Raw genomic sequence first — 17,637 nt, forward strand, 5'->3', positions numbered from 1 at the left:
TGCATAGAGTTTTTGTATGTGATTAAAGGCACGTTTTTATCATCTTAAATTAGGTTGTTATAAGGATAAAATATTTTATGTAAGCCTCGTGGCACCCACAAAGCAAAAAACTGTAGTAGCTGCTCAAAACATAAGAAGAGAAAACCATCAAACCACAAAAGAAGACAGCAAAAGAAGAAGGAAATAGTTTTAAATGGCAACAAGTAAATTGAACAAGATTAAGACAAAAGTAAACTTTAACTCAAAACTAGGTTTAAGAGAAGACTTAGGCAGCAATAATAGAAGGGATAGAATACAATAATAGGAAGGATAGAATAATAGAAGGGGTGATATAGTAAAACTACTCAAAGGTTCATATGGTTTTTTTTGTCTTATCAATTACTAAGATAAAATGTACATTAATCTATTATAAAAAGTTAAAATGTATTAAAGCTTACACACAAACCCTTACAGACCGTACACGGGACATTCAAAGTTGATAGGCATGTAAGCAAATGTGAAGATGTAGTGTGAAATTATAACTACATAAAACTCACTGTAGCACATACTGTATGACTGTAACAACTTTACAGCCACCTCCTGTTGCCAGTGCAGTGAGCTCAAGTGTTGCTTCTGCTTAAAACATCATATGATACTAATCATCTCCATGAGAGCAGTTCATCTTTCCAGTAAATTGCATATCACAGAAAAAGTGATTTATCTCTCGCAGTTCTTGTGTATTTTTCATCAAGTTTAGTGCAATACTATAAACTTTGAATAACACCATGGGACCCATACAAAGTGCCATTTGTGATGTTAGAAACGCTCCCAAAAAACAGAAAAGTCATGACATTACAAGAAAAAGTTGAATTGCTTGAAAATGTACCACAGCTGCAGCTGTGGTTGCCCACCATTTTAAACAAATTGTTCATCTTATAAACAGAGATGTAAATTTACAGTATCAATATAAAGTACAGTACTGTAAATGTATTTTCTCTTGATTGTCATAATAGCATTTTAATTTCTCTTAGCTTACTTTATTGTAAGACTACAGCACATAATACATATTACATATAAAATATGTGTTAATCAACTGCTCATGTTCTTGGTAAGGCTACTGGTTGACAGTAGGCTCTTAGTAAAGTCTTAAGGCAATCAAAAATTATACATAGATTTTTGAATGTGGGGAGGGGGTTGATGCCTTTAATCCCCATGTTGTTTAGGGTCAACTTTATATAAAATGATAAAAATATATCTGTGACCACAGTAGTTATAAACATTCTGAGCTTACTAAAGAATACCCAAATTCACAGTTTGGATATTTTAAAAACCTATATGTAGCGTATTTACAAGCGTGATGATGAAAAGCATGAAGATAGTGAAAGACAGGACATAATGGGATAGAAAAAGATAAACCAAGAAAAGAATTATAGTACAAATTGACTGCACAGCAAAAGGAATTTTTTAGGATCCTGAGAATAACCACAGCAATCATAAGAACAATTCACATTTCTGAACTTGTATGTTCCTCACATAAAATTGAGAAATATATGAAGGAAAAATTGCCAGAATTACAAAGAAAAGGAACAAATCTAATATTTGGTGAGAGATTTTTAACTCACCTCCCTCATTAGTAGATAGATCAAATGGTAAGTAGCACTCAATTTAAAAATTCAAGCTAATGGATAGAAATACAACTCTGCATGAAACAGTAAAACTGCATGTCAGTAGACATCAGACTCACTCTGAATTGCATTCTCCCCAAAATTCTCATGATAAATTGCTAACCCCCTATACCTCAGAATATGACTGTATTTGGAGACAGGTTCTTTAAAGACATAATTAAGTTAAAGTGAGGTCATTAGGACCCTCATCCAATATGACTGATGTCCTTATAGAAAGAGGAGATTAGGACCTACAGAGACAGGATCATGTGATTATATGGTGAGAAGACGGCCATCTACAAGCCAAGGAGAGAGGTCACTCAAACCAACCCTGTCAATGCCTTGATCTTGCACTTCCAGCCTCCAGAACTATAAGAAAATAAATTTCTGTTGTTTAACCACCTGGCTGTGGTACTTTGTTATGACAGTTCTAGCAAACTAATACACTCTAATCAAAGAAACTCAAATTAAAACTACATTAAAAACCATTTTACACCCAACAGATGAGCCACAAAACTACACTTCTCAATAACAAGTGATCTATAAGATGTGGAAAGTCAGATACTTTAATGTAAGTTTTATGGAAGTACAAGATCTATGGAGAAGTGCACAAATGACTGAGTGTACATATTGAGTCTCACCTGGGAACACCCTAGGTGTTCTCCGTGTAGATCAGTGGCACCTCAAAGTCCTCTTGCCCCCTTTCAATTACTATTCTCTTCCTCCAGGACAAATACTGTAGTGATTTTTACTTAGTTGTGCTTAGCTTTGAATTTTCTACAAATAGAATCATGTAATGACTTTATCTGGCTTATTTCCCTTATCATAATACCTGTGAGATCTGTCCATTTTGTTGCATGTAGCACTAGTTTTCCGTTGTATTATAGCACAATTTATTTACGATTCTTCTGTTAATGAACTTTTAATCTGTTGGAATTTAAAATAGGACTGTTTTTGTATTGTTGACCTTTACAAATAATTTTGCTGTGAACATTTTTGCATATTTTGGTAAATGCAAGTGTACCTTTTTTTGTTTTTTGTGTTTTTTTTGAGACAGAGTTTCACTCTTTCACCCAGGCTGGAGTGCAGTGACGCCATCTCAGCTCACTGCAACCTCTGCCTTCCAGTTTCAAGCGATTCTCCTGCCTCAGCCTCCTGAGTAGCTGGGGTTACAGGCGTCAGCCACCATGCCGGGCTAATTTTTGTATTTTTAGTAGAGACGGGATTTCACATGTTGGGCAGGCTGGTCTCTAACTCCTGACCTCGAGTTCTGCTCACCTCAGCCTCCCAAAGTGCTGGGATTACAAATGTGAGCCACTGCGCCTGGCCAGGCGTACATTTTTGTTGGGTGTATTCTAAGGAGTGAAATTGTTGGATCTCTGGGCATGTATATGTTCAGCTTTAGTAGATACTGCCACGTCGTTTCCCAAAGGATTTGTACAAGTTTACATTCCAGTCAACAGTGAATGAGGCAACAGAGTTGATCTTCATCTTCAGCAACTCTTAATATTGTCAGTCACTCTTTCTTTCTCTGATGTCTAATGAGGCTGAACACCTCTTTATATATTTATATATTTATTGGCCGATTGGACATCCATTTTAAAAGAACCTCTTCAAGCCTTTTGCCTATTTTTTCAATTTAAATGGATGAATATAGTTCTAAAGTTTTTTTATATTTCAATAGATACATTTATATGGTTCACAGTTTAAAAGATGGACATGAGTGTACAATGAAATGTCTGTCTTTCTTCCCTGAAACCAAGCCATCTAGTGTCATTCCTGCCCCAATCGGTTTCATGAATTTACTTCAAGACATTTTATGTACATGTAAATAATACATATGGTATTTTCCCCTTTTTATAAAATTCTTTTCTTTTTACACAAATGGTAGTATATTAAACGTTGTGCATGTTGCTTTGTGGGGGAGGTAAAAGTTTTATTGAAGTATAAATTCACATGCCATAAAATTCATTGTTTTAAAATGTACAATTCAGGAATTTTTAATATATTCAGAGTTGTGCAATCATTACCACTGTCTAACTTCAGAATATTTTTATCTGCCCTAAAAGAAATCCGATCTCCATTAGCAGTCACTGTTGATTCTCTGCCCCTCCTAGCCCCCAGAAACCACTAACCTACTGTTTGTTTCCATAGATTTGCTTGTTCCATAAAAGTTGAATCATACAACATATAACCTATTAAGACTGATTTCTTTCATTCATCATAATGTTTTCAAGATTCACCCATGTTATAGCATGTATCAGTACTTCAATTCTTTTATATGGTCAAATAATCTTCCGTTTTATGGATCTACCACACTTTGTTTATACTTGATGGAGTGTTTCAATTGTTTCCCTATTGTGAGTAATACTACTAGGAATATTTGTGTCCAGGTTTTTGTCTGGGCATGTTTTTCACTTCTCTCAGGTATATATCTAGGAGTGGAAGTGAAGGATGGTACAGTAACTCTTTGTTTAACATGAAGAATTGCCAGACTTTTCTGACTGTTTTTACAGTGGTTAAACCATTTTACAGTCCCATCAGCAATGCATGGAGGTTCAAATCCTATGTGCACCTGTGTTATTGTCCATCTTTTTCATTTTTGCCATCTTAGTGGGTATAAATGATGTCTTATTGTGGTTTTGTGTTAAATGTCTCTGATGAGTAATGATGTTGAACATCTTTTCATGGGTTTATTGGCTATTTTGGTATATTTTGATTGGGAAAATGTCTTTTGAAATGGTTTGCCTATTTTTTAAATTGGGTTATTTGTCTTTTTATTATTGAGTTGTAAGTTTTTAAATCTAATTCTGGATAAACATCTCTTATCAGATAGAGAATTTGCAAGTGAGGTTTTTCGTTCTCTGGATTGTCTTTCCACTTTCTTGATAGTGTCCTTTGGAACACAAAAGTTTTTAATTTTAATGACAACCAACTTTCTATTTTTTTCTTTTATCATTTGTGCTTTTGGTGTCCTATCCAAGCTCTTGAAAACCTACACCTATGCTTTTTTTTCTGAAAGAATCTCTCAGCACAAAACAACTGTGTTTTAAAGTTTTAGCTTTACGTTTAGGTCTATGATTTATCTTGAATTTAAAGCAAGTTTTTGTATGGTGGCAGGTAAGAATTCACCTTCATTCTTTGCAAGTGCATAAATGGTGTTCCAGCACCATTTGTTGAAAAAACAGTCATATGTCACTTGACAGGGATATATTCTGAGAAAGGTTTCATTGGGCTATTTCAGCACTGTGTGAATATCACAGAGTATACTTGTACAAATTTTGATGATATAGGGTACTACACACCTAGGCTATATGGTATAACCTATTACTTCTAGGTTACAGATATTTGTAGGATGTTACTGTACTAAATACCATAGGCAATTGTAACACAATGGTAAGTATTTATGTATCTAAACATAGAAAAAGCATAATTGTGAGGCCGGGCGCGGTGGCTCACGCTTGTAATCCCAGCACTTTTGGAGGCCGAGGTGGGCAGATCACGAGGTCAGGAGATCGAGACCACGGTGAAACCCCGCCTCTACTAAAAATACAAAAAATTAGCCGGGCGTGGTGGCGGGCGCCTGTAGTCCCAGCTACTCGGAGAGGCTGAGGCAGGAGAATGGCGTGAACCTGGGAGGCGGAGCTTGCAGTGAGCCGAGATTGTGCCACTGCACTCCAGCCTGGGTGACAGAGCAAGACTCTGTCTCAAAAAAAAAAAAACAAAAACGAAAAAGCGTAAGTGTGGTATAAGAGATGAAAAATGGCACACCTGTGTAAGTCGCTTACCATGAATGGAGTTTGCAGGCCTGGAAGTTGCTCTGGGTGAGTCAGAGAGTGAGTGGTGAGTGAATGTGAAGGTCAAGGACATTATTGTACATTTGGACACTACTGCAGACATTGTAAACACTGTACACTTAGGCTACACTAAATTTATTTTATTCTTTTTTTTTTTTGAGACGGAGTCTCACTGTCTCCCAGCCAATAAATATATAAATATATAAAGAGGTGTTCAGTCTCATTAGACATCAGAGAAGTGCAAATTAAAATGAAAACGTGATAACTCTTTACACCCAACAAAATGGCTCACTGCAAGCTCCGCCTCCCGGGTTCATGCCATTCTCCTGCCTCAGCCTCCCAAGTAGCTGGGAGTACAGGCGCCTGCCACCATGCCTGGCTAATTTTTTTTTTTTTTTTTTTTGTATTTTTAGTAGAGACGGAGTTTCACCATGTTAGCCAGGATGGTCTTGATCTCCTGACCTCGTGATCCGCCCGCCTTGGCCTCCCAAAGTGCTGGGATTACAGGCATGAGCCACCATGCCCAGCCTATTTTATTCTCTTTTTAGAGCTTTTATTTTAGGTTCGGGGATTCATGTGCAGGTTTGTTATATAGGTAAATTGTGTGTCATGGGGTTTTGTTGTACAGATTATTTCATCACCCAGCTAATAAGCATAGTACCCAATAGGTGGTTTTTCAATCTTCACCCTCCTCCCAAACTCCACCCTCAAGTAGCCCCCCATGTCTGTTGTTCCCTTCTTTGTGTTCATATGTACTAATTGTTTAGCTCCCACTTACAAGTGAGAACATGCAGTATTTGGTTTTCTGTTCCTGGGTTAATTTCCTGTTGCGGTGGAGCACAGCCACTGATGCCAATCTTCCAAGGCTCACCTTGCTCCCCTAAATTTATTTTAAAATGTTTTTCTTTCTTCAATAATACATCGACCTTAGTATACTGTAACTTTTTTAATTTTATAAACTTTTAAATATTTTAAATTTTTTGACTCTTTTGTAATCACATCGTAAAACACAAACATTTTACAGCTAAACAAAAATATTTTATTCCTTTATATGCTTATTCTATAATATTTTTTCTATTTCTGCCTACATTTTTAAACTTTTTTGTTAAATACTAAGACACAAGCACAAACATTAGCCTAGGCCTGCACAGGGCCAAGATCATCAAGATATCACTGGCTGATAATAATCTTTATCTCCATTATAATCTTATGGGACCACCGTGGTATATGCAGTCCATTGTTGACTGAAACATTACACAGCGCATGACTGCATTTTTTTAATTACTTAATTTTTAAAAAAATTTTATTTTAAGTTCATACATGTGAACTTTACTTTTACTTTAAGGATACATGTGCTGAATGTGCAGGTAATAAATTAGCAAAAGGAGTACAAGACATTTACACTGAAAACTATAAAACATCATTGAAAAAATTAAATAAGATATACATAAATGAAAATATTAATGGAGCAAAAGATTAAATATTAGGAATGCAATACTCTTGAAATTGATCTACAGATTCAACACAATTATTTTTAAAATTTCAGCTATAATATTTGCCAATATTGTAAGCTGATAGTAAAATTCATATGGAAATGCAAGAGATACATAATAACCAAAATAATCTAGACTGCATTCTTTCTCCTGTTAATTTATCTTAGCACTCTGATCAAAATCAATTCATCATAAAGATGTTTGTGTCTGGACTCAAGTTTGTTCTACTGATCAATTTTCCTATCCTTATTTATGCCAATGCCACACTGTCTTGGTTACTATAACATTGTAATAAGTTTGAAAGTTTTGTCATTTTTTGAAGGATTATTTTGGTGATTATGTATCTCTTGCATGTCCATAGGAATTTTAATACCAGCTGGCAATTTTGGCAAAACTCATAGCTGAAATTTTGAAAATAATTGTGTTGAATCTGTAGATCAATTTCAAGAGTATTTCCTTCCTAATATTTAATCTTTGATCCATGAATATTTTCATTTATGTATATCTTATTAATTTTTTCAATGATGTTTTGTAGTTTTCAGTGTAAAAGTCTTGTACTCCTTTCACCAAATTTATTTATAAGAATTTGAATCTTTTAATGCTATTTTAAATAAAATTGTTTTCTGTATTATATTTTCAGATTATTCATTCCCAGTGTGTAGAAATACATCTGAGTTTTTGTATATTAATTATGTTTGCTGCAGCCTTACTAAATTCATGTATTAGTTCTAATAGGTTTCTTTGCAGATTAAAAAAATTACATACAAATCAAGTAATGTTTGATCAGAGATAGTTTTACTTGCTTTCTAATCTAGATGGCTTTTATTTATTCCTCTTTCCTATTTTCCCTGACTATAGCTTCCAAAACAGTGTTGAATGGAAGTGGTGAGAGCTGGCATCCTTGTTTTGTTCCTGATCTTAAGGGGAAAGCATTCAGTCTTTCTCTATTAAGTCTAATGTGGTTGGGTTTGTTTTTGTTTTTTGTTTGTTTGTTTTTTCATAGATGCCCTTTATTAAGTTGAGGAAACCCGTTTCTGTCTCTTTTTTTGTTTCTTTTGATTCTGGGGATACATTTGCAGGTTTGTTACATGAATATATTGCATGATGCTGAGGTTTGGGCTGAGATTTGGGCTTTGATTGAACCCATCGCCCAGATAGCGAACCTAGTACCCAATAAGTAGTTTTACCACATTTTCTTTATTCAGTCCACCACTGATAGGCACCTAAGTTGATTCTATGCGATAGGCACCAAGGTTGATGCCATGTCTTTGTTATTGTGAACAATGCTGCGATAAAAACACGAGTGCAGCTGTCTTTTTTGGTACAACAATTCATTTTACTTTGGGTATATACCCAGTAATGAGATTGCTGGACCACATAGTAATTCTATTTTTAGCTCTTTGAAGAGTCTCCAAATTGCTTTCTATGGGAACTGAACTAATTTACAACCCCAACAACAATGTATGAATGCTTCCTTTTCTCTGGAGCCTTGCCAAAATCTATTATTTTTTGACTTTTTATGATAGCCATTCTGACTGATGTGAGATGGTATCTCATCGTGGTTTCAGTTTGCATTTCTTTGATAATTAGTGACATTCAGCAGTTTTTTCATGTTTGTTGGCTGCTTGTATGTCTTCTTCAGAGACGTGTCTATTCATTTCCTTTGCCCACTTTTTAATGGGGTTGTTTTTTTGCTTCTTGTTGATGTGTTTCAGTTCCTTATAGATTCTGAATATTAGTGCTTTATTGGGTGCATAATTTGCAAATATTTTCTCCCATTTTGTATATTGTCTGTTTAATATTTTGCTGTGGTAGTTTATTTTGCTGTGCAAAAGCTCTTTAGTTTAATTAGGTCACAATTGTCAATGTTTGTTTTTGTTCTCTTTGCTTTTGAGGACTTAGTCATAAACTTTTGCCTAGGCCAATGTCCAGCAGAGTATTTCCTAGGTTTTGCCCTAGGATTTTTTTTCATTTTTTTAAATTACACTTTAAGTTCTGGGATACATGTACAGAATGTTCAGGTTTGCTACATAGGTATACATGTGCCATGGTGGTTTGCTGCACCCAGCAACCTGTCAGCTAGGTTTTTAGCCCTGCATGCATTCGATATTTTGCCTAATGCTATCGGTCCCCATTGCCCCCTACCCCCTGACAGGCCCTGGTGTGTGATGTTCCCCTCCCTGTGTCCATGTGTTCTCATTGTTCAGCTCCCACTTATAAGTGTGAACATTTGGTGTTTGGTTTTCTGTTTCTGTGTTAGTTTGATGAGAATGATAGTTTCCAGCTTCATCCGTGTCCCTGCAAAAGGCATTAACTCATTCTTTTTTTATGGCTGAATAGCATTCCATGGTGTATAAGTGCCACATTTTCTTTATCCAGTCTATCATTGATGGGCATTTGGGTTGGTTCCAAGTTTTTGCTATTGTAAATAGTGCTGCAAAAAACATGTGTGCATGTGTCTTTATAGTAGAATGATTTATAATCCCTTGGGTATATACCCAGTAATGGGATTACTGGGTCAAATGGTATTTCTGGTTCTAGATCCTTGAGGAATCTCCACACTGTCTTCCACAATGGTTTAACTAATTTACACTCCCACCAACAGTGTAAAAGTGTTCCTATTTCTCCACATCCTCTCCAGCATCTGTTGTTTCCTGACTTTTTAATGATTGCCGGTCTAACAGGTGTGAGATGGTATCTCATTGTAGTTTTGATTTGTATTTCTCTAACGACCAGTGACAATGAGCTTTTTTCGTACATTTGTGGCCACATAAATGTCTTCTTTTGAGAAGTGTCTGTTCATGTCCTTTGCCCAGTTTTTGATGGGGCTGTTTGTTTTTTTCTTGTAAATTTGTTTAAGTTCCTTGTAGATTCTGGATATTAGCCCCCTTTGTCAGATGGATAGATTGCAAAAATTTTCTCCCATTCTGTAGGTTGCCTGTTCACTCTGATGATAGTTTCTTTTGCTGTACAGAAACTCTTTGGTTTAATGAGATCCCATTTGTTAATTTTGGCTTTTGCTGCAGTTACTTTTAGTGTTTTAGTCATGAAGTCTTTGCATGCCTATGTCCTGAATGGTATTGCCTAGGTTTTCTTCTAGGGCTTTTATGGTTTTAGATCTTATGTTTAAGTCTTTAATCCATCTTGAGTTATTTTTCTATAAGGTGTAAGGAAGGGGTCCAGTTTCAGTTTTCTGCATATGGCTAGCCAGTTTTCCCAAAACCATTTATTAAATAGGGAATCCTTTCCCCATTGGTTGTTTTTGTCAAGTTTGTCAAAGATCAGATGGTTGTAGATGTGTGGCGTTATTTCTGAGGCCTCTGTTCTGTTCCATTGGTCTATGTATCTGTTTTTGTACCAGTACCATGCTGTTTTGATTACTGTAGCCTTGTAGTATAGTTTGAAGTCAGATAGCATGATGCCTCCAGCTTCGCTCTTTTTGCTTAGGATTGTCTTGGCTATACAGGCTGTCTTTTAGTTCCATATGAAATTTAAAGTAGTTTTTTTTCTCAGTGGTAGCGTGATGGGAATAGCATTGAATCTATAAATTACTTTGGGCAGTATGGCCATTTTCATGATATTGATTCTTCCTATCCATGACCATGGAATGTTTTTCCATTTGTTTGTGTCCTCTCTTATTGCCTTGAGCAGTGGTTTGTAGTTCTCCTTGAAGGATTTCTTCACATCTCTTTTAAGTTGTATTCTTAGGTATTTTATTCTCTTTGCAGCAATTGTGAATGGGAGTTCACTCATGATTTGACTCTCTGTCTATTATTGGTGTATAGGAATGCTTGTAATTTTTCCCATTGATTTTGTATTCTGAGACTTTGCTGAAGTTGCTTATGAGCTCAAGGAGTTTTTGGTCCGAGACGATGGAGTTTTCTAAATATACAATCATATCATCTGCAAACAGAGACAATTTGACTTCCTCTCTTCCTATCTGAATACGCTTTATTTCTTTCTCTTGCCTGATTGCCCTGGCCAGAACTTTCAATGCTATGTTGTATAGGAGTGGTGAGAGAGGGCATCCTTGTCTTGTGCCAGTTTTCAAAGGGAATACTTCCAGTTTTTGTCCATTCAGTATGATATTGGCTGTTGGTTTGTCATAAATAGCTCTCATTATTTTGAGATAGATTCCATCAATGCCTAGTTTATCGAGTGTTTTTTAGCATGAAGTGGTGTTGAATTTTATAGAAGGCCTTTTCTGCATCTATTGAGATAGTCATGTGGTTTTTGTCATTGGTTATGTTTATGTGATGGATTACATTTATTGATTTGCATATGTTGAACCAGCCTTGCATCCCAGGGATGAAGCCGACTTGATTGTGGTGGATAAGCTTTTTGATGTGCTGCTGGATTTGGTTTGCCAGTATTTTATTGAGGATTTTTGCATCAATGTTCATCAGGGATATTGGCTTGAAATTTTCTTATTTTTTGTTGTGTCTCTGCCAGGTTTTGGTATCAGGATGATGCTGGCCTCATAAAATGAGTTATGGAGGAGTCCCTCTTTTTTGATTGTTTGGCATAGTTTCAGAAGTAATGGTACCAGCTCCTTTTTATAACTCTGGTAGAATTCGGCTGTGAATGTATATGGTGCTGGACATTTTTTGGTTGGTAGGCTATTAATTACTGCCTCAATTTCAGAACTTGTTGTTGGTCTATTCAGGGATTTGACTTCTTCCTGATTTAGTCTTGGGAGGGTGTGTGTGTCCTGGAATTTATCCGTTTCTTCTAGATTTTCTAGTTTATTTGCATAGAGGTGTTTATAGTATTCTCTGATGGTAGTTTGTATTTCTGTGGGATCAGTGGTGATAGCCTCGGTATCATTTTTCATTGTATCTATTTGATTTTTCTCTCTTTTCTTCTTCATAAGTCTGGCTAGTGGTCTATTTTGTTAGTCTTTTCAAAAAACCAGCTCCTGGATTTACTGATTTTTCGAAGGATTTTTCATGTCTCTATCTCCTTCAGTTCTGCTCTGATCTTAGTTATTTCTTATTTTCTACTAGCTTTTGAACTTGTTTGCTCTTGGTTCTCTAGTTCTTCTAATTGTGGTGTTATGGTGTCGATTTTAGATCATTCCCACTTTCTGATGTGGGCATTTAGTCCTATAAATTTCTCTCTAAACACTGCCTTAACTGTCTCCCAGAGATTCTGGTGTGTTGTGTCTTTCTTCTCATTGGTTTCAATGAAGTTATTTATTTCTGCCTTAATTTCGTTATTTACCCAGTAGTCATTCAAGAGCAGATTGTTCAGTTTCCATGTAGTTGTGTGGTTTTGAGTGAGTTTCTTAATCTGGAGTTCTAATTTGATTGCACTGTGGTCTGAGTGACTGTTTGTTATGATTTACATTCTTTTGCATTTGCTGAGGAATGTTTTGCTTCCAATTATGTGGTCAATTTTAGAATAAGTGTGATGTGATGCTGAGAAGAATGTATATTCTGTTGATTTGGGGTGGAGAGTTTTGTAGATGTCTATTAGGTTCACTTGGTCTAGAGCTGAGTTCAAGCCCTGAATATCCTTGTTAATTTTCTGTCTCATTGATCTGTCTAATATGGAAAGTGAGGTGTTAAAGTCTTCTACTATTACTGTGTGGGAGTCCAAGTCTCTTCATAGGTCTCTAAGAACTTGCTTTATGAATCTGGGTGCTCCTGTATTGGGTGCATATATATTTAGGATAGTTAGCTCTTCTTGTTGCATTGATCCCTTTACCATTATGTAATGCCCTTCTTTGTCTTTTTTGATCTTTGTTGGTTTACAGACTGTTTTATCAGAGACTGGGATTGCAACCCCTGCTGTTTTTTGCTTTCCATTTGCTTGGTGAATATCCCTGTATCCCTTTTATTTTGAGCCTATATGTGTCTTTGCACGTGAGATGGGTCTCCTGAATCCAGCACCCTGATGGATCTTGACTCTTTATCCAATTTGCCAGTCTGTGCCTTTTAATTGGGGCATTTATCCCATTTACATTTAAGGTTAATATTGTTACATGTGAATTTGATCCTGTCATTATGATGCTAGCTGGTTATTTTGCACATTAGTTGATTCAGTTTCTTCACAGTGTCATTGGTCTTTATATTTTGCTATGTTTTTGCAATGGCTGGTTTGCAGTGGCTGGTGCCTGTTTTTACTTTCCACATTTAGTGCTTCCTTCAGGAGCTCTTGTAAGGCAGGCCTAGTGGTGACAGAATCCCTCAGCATTTGCTTTTCTGTAAAGGATTTTATTCCTCCTTTGTTTATGAAGCTTAGTTTGGCTGGATATGAAATTCTGGGTTGAAAATTCTTTTCTTTAAGAATGTTGAATATTGACCCCACTCTCTTCTGTCTTGCAGGGTTTCTGCAGAGATATCCGCTATTAGTCTGATGGGCTTCCCTTTGTAGGTAACCTGACCTTTCTGTCTGGCTGCCCTTAACATGTATTCCTTCATTTCAACCTTTGTGAATCTGACGATTGTATGTCTTTGGGTTGCTCTTCTCAAGGAGTATCTTAATGGTGTTCTCTGTATTTCCTGAATTTGAATGTTGGCCTGTCTTCCTAAGTTGGAGATGTTCTTCTGGATAATATCCTGAAGTGTGTTTTCCAACTTGGTGCCATCCTTCCCATCACTTTCAGGTACATCAATCAGTTGTAGGTTTGGTCTTTTCACATAGTCACATATTTCTTGTTGGCTTTGTTCAGTTCTTTTCATTCTTTTTTCTCTAATCTTGTCTTCAGGCTTTATTTTATTAAGTTGATCGTCAATCTCTGATCCTTTCTTCCACTTGATTGATTCTGCTATTTATACTTGTATATGCTTCACAAAGTTCTCGTGCTGTGTTTTTCAGCTCCGTCTGGTCATTTATGTTTTTTTTTTTTTAACTGGTTATTCTAGTTAGCAGTTCCTGTAACCCTTTATCAAGGTTCTTAGCTTCCTTGCATTAGGTTAGAACATGCTCCTTTAGCTTGGAGGAGTTTGTTATTACCCACCTTCTGAAGCCTACTTCTGTCAATTCATCAAACTCATTCTCCATCCAGTGTTGCTCCTTGGCTGGCAAGGAGTTGTGATCCTTTGGAGGAGAAGAGGCATTCTGGTTTTTGGAATTTTCAGCATTTTTGCACTAGTTTTTCCTCATCTTCCTGGATTTATATACCTTTGATCTTTGATGCCGATGACATTTGGATGAGGCTTTTGCGTGGGCATCCTTTTTGTTGATGTCGATGCTATTGCTTTCTGTTTGTTAGTTTTCATTCTGACAGTCAGGCCCCTCTTCTGCAGGTCTGCTGGAGTTTGCTGGAGGTCCACTCCAGACCCCGTTTGCCTGGGTGTCACCAGGGGAGGCTGCAGAACAGCAAAGATTGCTGCCTGCTCCTTCCCCTGGAAGCTTCCTTCCAGAGGGCCACCTGCCAGATGCCAGCTGGAGCTCTCCTGTATAACGTGTCTGTCAACCCCTGCTGGGAGGTGTCTCCCAGTCAGGAGGCACAGGGGTTAGGGACCCACTTGAGAAGGCAGTCTGTTCCTTAGCAGAGCTCAAGCACTGTGCTGGAAGATATGCTGCTCTCTTCAGAGCTGGCAGGCAGGAATGTTTAAGTCTGCTGAAGCTGCGCCCATAGCCACCCCTTCCCCCAGGTGCTCTGTCCCAAGGAGATGGAAGTTTTATCTACAAGCCCCTGACTGGAGCTGCTGCCTTTCTTTCAGAGATGCCCTGCCCAGTGAGGAGGAATCTAGAGGGTCAGTCTGGCTGCAGTGGCTTTGCTGTGCTGCAGTAGGTTCCGCTCAGTCTGAACTTTCCTGTGGCTTTGTTTACACTGTGAGGGGAAAACTGCCTACTCAAGCCTCAGTAATGGCAGGCGCCCCTCCCCACCACCAAGCTTGAGCACCGCAGGTTGACTTCAGACTGCTGTGCTGGCAGCAAGAATTTCAAGCCATTGGATCTTAGCTTGCTGGGCTTGTGGGGGTGGGACCCACTGAGGAAGACCACTTGGCTCCCTCACTTCAGTCCCCTTTCCAGGGGAGTGAATGGTTCTGTCTTGCTGGGGTTCCAGGTGCCACTGGGGTACGCAAACAAAACTCCTGCAGCTAGCTCAGTGTCTGCCCAAACAGCCACCCGGTTTTGTGCTTGAAACCCAGGGCCCTGGTGGTGTAGGCACCTGAGGGAATCTCCTGGTCTGTGGGTTGGAAAAACCATGGGAAAAGCATAGTATCTGGGCCAGATAGCACTGTCTCTCACAGCATAGTCCCTCATGGCTTCCCTTGGCTAGGGGAGGGAGTTCCCCAGCCCCTTCTGCTTCCCGGGTGAGGCAACATCCCACCCTGCTTCTACTTGCCCTCCATGGGCTGCACCCACTGTCTAACCAGTTCCAGTGAGATGAACTGGGTACCTCAGTTGGAAATGCAGAAATCACCCACCTTTTGCGTTGGTCTTGCTGGGAGCTACAGACTGGAGCTGTTTCTATTCAGCCATCTTGCCAGATCCTTCTTTTTTTCTTTTTTTAAAATCATCTTTTAACAGTGAAAAGGGAAGGAAACAGGAAGCACAAAGGAATTTCCTTCCCTCTTCATGGGTCCAGGGCCAGTCCCCAGCAAAGTGCTGCAGTAGTGTCCTAGGATTTTTATAGTTTGAGGTCTTACATTTAAGTTTTAATCCATTAGTTAATTTTGTATATTGTGAGACATGTCAAGTTTTATTCTTCTGCATATGATTACCCAATTTATCCAGCACCATTTATTGAATAAGGTGTCCTTTCCCCATTGTTTATTTTTGCTTGCGTTACCAAAGATCAGTTGGTTGTAGGTATGTGGCTTTATTTCTGATTTCCCTAGTCTCTTCCATTGGTCTACATGTCTATTTTTGTACCAGAATCATGCTGCTTTTGTTACTGTAGCCTTGTGCTATAGTTTGAAGTCAGGTAATGTGACGTTTCTTGCTTTGTTCTTTTTGCTTAGGATTGCTTTAGCTGTCCGTTCTTTTTTTGGCTCCATATACCATGTTATGAAATTGGATCAGTAATTTTAAAAACCTGTCAACCAAAAAGATCCCTGGACCAGATGGATTAACAGCCAAATTCTACCAGATGTATGAAGAAGAGCTAGTACCAATCCACTGAAACTATTCCAAAAATTAAGGAGGATGGATTCCTGACTAACTCATTCTATGAAACTAGTATCATTCTGATACCAAAATCCAGCAAAGATATAACAAAAAAAGGAAGCTACAGGCCAATATCTCTGATAGGCATACATGCCAATATCCTCAATGAAGTACTAACAAACCATATCTAGCAGCACATCAAAAAGTTAATTGACCATGATCAAGTAGGCTTTATTCATGGGATGCATGGATGATATGCAAATCAATAAATGTGATTCATCACATAAACAGAATTAAAAAACAAACCATATGATCATCTCAATAGATGCAGAAAAAGCATGCAATAAAATTCAAGATCCCTTCATGATAAAAACCCTCAAATAACTAGCCATCGAAAGAACACACCTCAAAATAATAGGAGCAATCTATGACAGATCTACAGCCAACATCATACTGAGCAAGCAAAAGCTGAAGCATGCCTCCTATGAACTGGAATAAGACAAGAATGCGCACTGTCACCACTGCTATTCCACATAGTACTGGAAGCCCCAGCCAGAGCAATCAGGCAAGAGAATGAAAGAAAATGCATCCAAATAGAAAAAGAGGAAGTCAAATTACCTCTCTTTACAGACCACATTATTCTATACTTAGAAAACCCTAAAGATTCTTCCAAAAGACGCCTAACCCTGGTAAATGACTTCAGTAATGTTTCAGGATACAAAATAAATGTAAATGTACAAAAATCAGTAGCATTTCTGTCCACTAATAACATTCAAGATGAAAACCAAATCAAGAATGCAATTTCATTTACAATCACCGCAAAAAGAATAAAATACCTAAGAATACATCTAACCAAGGAGGTGAAAGATTTCTACAAGGAGAACTACAAAATATTGCTGAAAGAAATCATAGATGACATAAACAAATGGAAAAACATTCCATGCTCATGGATTGGAAGAATTGATATTGTTAAAATGTCCATACTGCCCAAAGCAATTTGTAAATTCATTGCAATTCCTATCAAATTACCCCTATCTATTAAATTACCCATAATTCTTCACAAAATTAGGGGGACATCTCCTCCTATTCCTAGTTTGTTGAATGTTTTTATCATGAAATGGTACTAAATTTTATCAAATGCTTTTTCTGAATATATTAAGATGATCATATAGGTTTTATCTTTTATTCTATTAATATTATGTTTTAGACTGATTTTCGTATGTTAGACCAACTTGCATTCCTGGCATAAATCCTACTTGGTCATGATGTATAATGCTTGTATATGTTGCTGGATTCTGTTCCTAGCGTTTTGTTGAGGATTTCTGTGTCTGTATTTATGAAGGATATTTAGTTTTCTTTCTCATGATGTCTTTGGTTTTGGTGTCAGGATAATGCTTGCTAGAAAGCATTGGAAAGTGTTTCCCTCTATTCTATCTTTTGGAAGAGTTTGCAAAAGATTGTTATTAGCTCTTCTCTGAATGGTAAAATTAATCGGTGAAGCCATCTGAGTCTGGGCTTTACTTTGTGAGTATTTTTAAATTACTATTTATGTTACTAATTCAATCTTTTCACTTATGAAAATCCCTTTCAGATTTTCTATTTCTTCTTGAATAGTGTTCATTGTTTACATATTTCTAC

The 17,637-nt window shown here is 37.3% G+C and overlaps 1 protein-coding gene across 3 annotated transcripts in view; it reads left to right on the plus strand.

The window, feature by feature from the left end:
- Positions 1-17,637, plus strand: part of STK32B (serine/threonine kinase 32B) — a 431,273-nt gene that overhangs the window by 230,267 nt on the left and 183,369 nt on the right. The gene's annotated exons all lie outside the window — the stretch shown is intronic.

Source organism: Nomascus leucogenys, chromosome 20, assembly GCF_006542625.1.
Source record: "Nomascus leucogenys isolate Asia chromosome 20, Asia_NLE_v1, whole genome shotgun sequence".
NCBI lineage: Eukaryota > Metazoa > Chordata > Mammalia > Primates > Hylobatidae > Nomascus > Nomascus leucogenys.